Genomic DNA, 2,260 nt, shown 5'->3' with positions numbered 1-2,260 from the left:
CCCTCAATGTTAACACGAGTTGAAGAAGACGGAACGATTCCTCTTTTGCTATGTAATATGGATAAAGGCGAGCAGGTCGTTAAGAGAGAAACATAAATACCAGTAGGGATGATAGAAAAGTGTACATTAGAAACTATAAATGAAAATTCGGTCGAAGAGGTAGAATTATGGCCCGAAAGGTGTCCTCAAAGTGACCTGTTATCTGCAGACTTGAGTATCCCAGTCACAACCGAGAAACCACCCACCCCAGGAAAGGATCTGTACTTGACCCTGACCCAACCCTTGATGACCGTGGCTGCCTTCACATGGAAAGAAGATGTCCGATGCACGGAAGACGAGGTACGCAATATTGGTGTTGCGACCACAGCCGCCTGGCAGCCTCCAACACCTAGGAAGGACATCGATTGGGCCCTATTGCGCCCACCCACTTCGGCAAGGCGAGGGGTTACCCCCAACAGTTACCCCTTCCTATCCAAAGGCCCCTTGCCGCACTCCCTAGCCACCCAAGAAACTCCCCGAAGGCATTTAAACCTCTTCGCCACGCCCACCGCTAGCACAATTGCAGGCGAAGGGCCGCCAACGCCGCCCGGAAAGCCGAAATCCAGAAGTGTCTATCTCTGCCTCTCTGGAATACCAGAACTTCTAACTTGCTGACATTCTTCTACGGCTTCATAGAGGAGTTCACGTGGTTAGTGAAAGACTAGGCCGGCTGGACTCTGCATGCTCCTCGCTCTATTGCAAATGGTGTGCATAATGCTCACGTTAATATTGGTGCAAGCTTTGAAGAAAGAGGAGAGGGCGTAAAAGTAATAAATTCCCCAGGCGCGAAGGTGGCGCCACATGAAGAAGACTTAGCACGACTGAAAATGTCGCCGTCCTCAAAATTAATTTCAAGTGCCGTTTTGTGTAACATCACCAACGACGGAGGTCCTCTCCGTTTTGATCTTATTAATATCTACTTATATTCTAATGTTTTCTATAATTTCACGACTTTTTCATTCACGCAAATATTTTAATTAAACGGCTTCATTCACTCATGTTGCAAGGTGTTCGCCATGGTAGAGGATAAATCATCTGCAGTTGCAGGGGAGATGAAAAATGCAATGCATCCCAAAATTTTCTAATTTTTCAATGGAAATCAGGTATCTATTCTTACGTGACAATTGGAAGCCTCCGTGGCGCAATCGGCTAGCGCGTTCGGCTGTTAACCGAAAGGTTGGTGGTTCGAGCCCACCCGGGGGCGGTTATTTTTTACCCATATTTGTTCTGAAAAATTTCATATTTCTTGCCCATTTGTTTTACAGCGCGATCATTGATATCGAATAAAATAAGATACATTAAGAACACTCCTTTCCACACGTTTCATAAATGAAATGTATGGTGATATTGGAAAAGTAACTGGTTTTGCATTGTCACTATGTGAGAACTCTGACATTTAAATATATTTTCACCCACACAGTCATGAATGTGTGTGCGAGATAGAGGGATAGAGCAAGATGCATCGCACCTGTCGCAATTCTTTGTATATCTCTGGCATTGTACATCCCTGTATTGCTAGAAGTAGACGATGTAGAATTCGATAAATAAATGAAAATAATAATATTCCGTATTTTAAACAGTCTATTTCTTTTAAATTCATACGTGCAATGGATTAAATACAAGGCAAACGTAAATCGTTTCCCTGTGGTGTGGGGTTCTCGGAAACCCCCATTAATGCTCATCTCTCCCAAGGAGGAGTACCCCCCCCCAGCCAACGAGACAGTGTCCACTACCAAATTCCCTCCTTATTGCTAAAATGTTGCTACAATGCAGCTAACATAAAGTCATCCGCCCTACCCCCGAAGGAGCGATGGACGCGCTACCTCGATGCCTCATAAAGCGAGGCGATCCTGGAGCAGGAACCCCACTCCCCCTTTATCCTGCCTCTGAGTCCGTCGGTCTAGCCTACGACCACACCAGAGATGCCCAGCCTTGCTCCCCTCACTCGTCCCTACTCCTTGGTGCCTGAACCGAATTGCTTGAAAAGGGTTAAATAAAGACTCATAAACCGAATATGACTCTCTCAATCTTTGCTACACACAATGATGTCGCGGCCGCCAACCACGCGACATCCCTGCGGGTTGTGTATTGTCCTTTATTACAGATAAAGCCGAGAAAATACAGATCTCGTAGTATCTGTTCGATACACTTTTCTTTATAACAATTTCAAATGAACTTAAGTGTCAGTAGAATAATTTTCACTTAGTAAATATACATTTAA

The 2,260-nt window shown here is 44.9% G+C and overlaps 1 non-coding gene across 1 annotated transcript; it reads left to right on the top strand.

The window, feature by feature from the left end:
- The first annotated feature begins 1,169 nt into the window (after window positions 1–1,169).
- Window positions 1,170–1,243, top strand: TRNAN-GUU (transfer RNA asparagine (anticodon GUU)). Its single transcript has one exon. It is a non-coding gene; the product is annotated as a tRNA-Asn (tRNA).
- The last annotated feature ends 1,017 nt before the right edge of the window (window positions 1,244–2,260 follow it).

This window comes from Hetaerina americana, unplaced genomic scaffold (assembly GCF_022747635.1).
Source record: "Hetaerina americana unplaced genomic scaffold, ioHetAmer1.1.p SCAF_8, whole genome shotgun sequence".
NCBI lineage: Eukaryota > Metazoa > Arthropoda > Insecta > Odonata > Calopterygidae > Hetaerina > Hetaerina americana.
The sequence above is the reverse complement of the archived record's forward strand: the minus strand, read 5'-3'. Positions and strand labels throughout refer to the sequence as shown.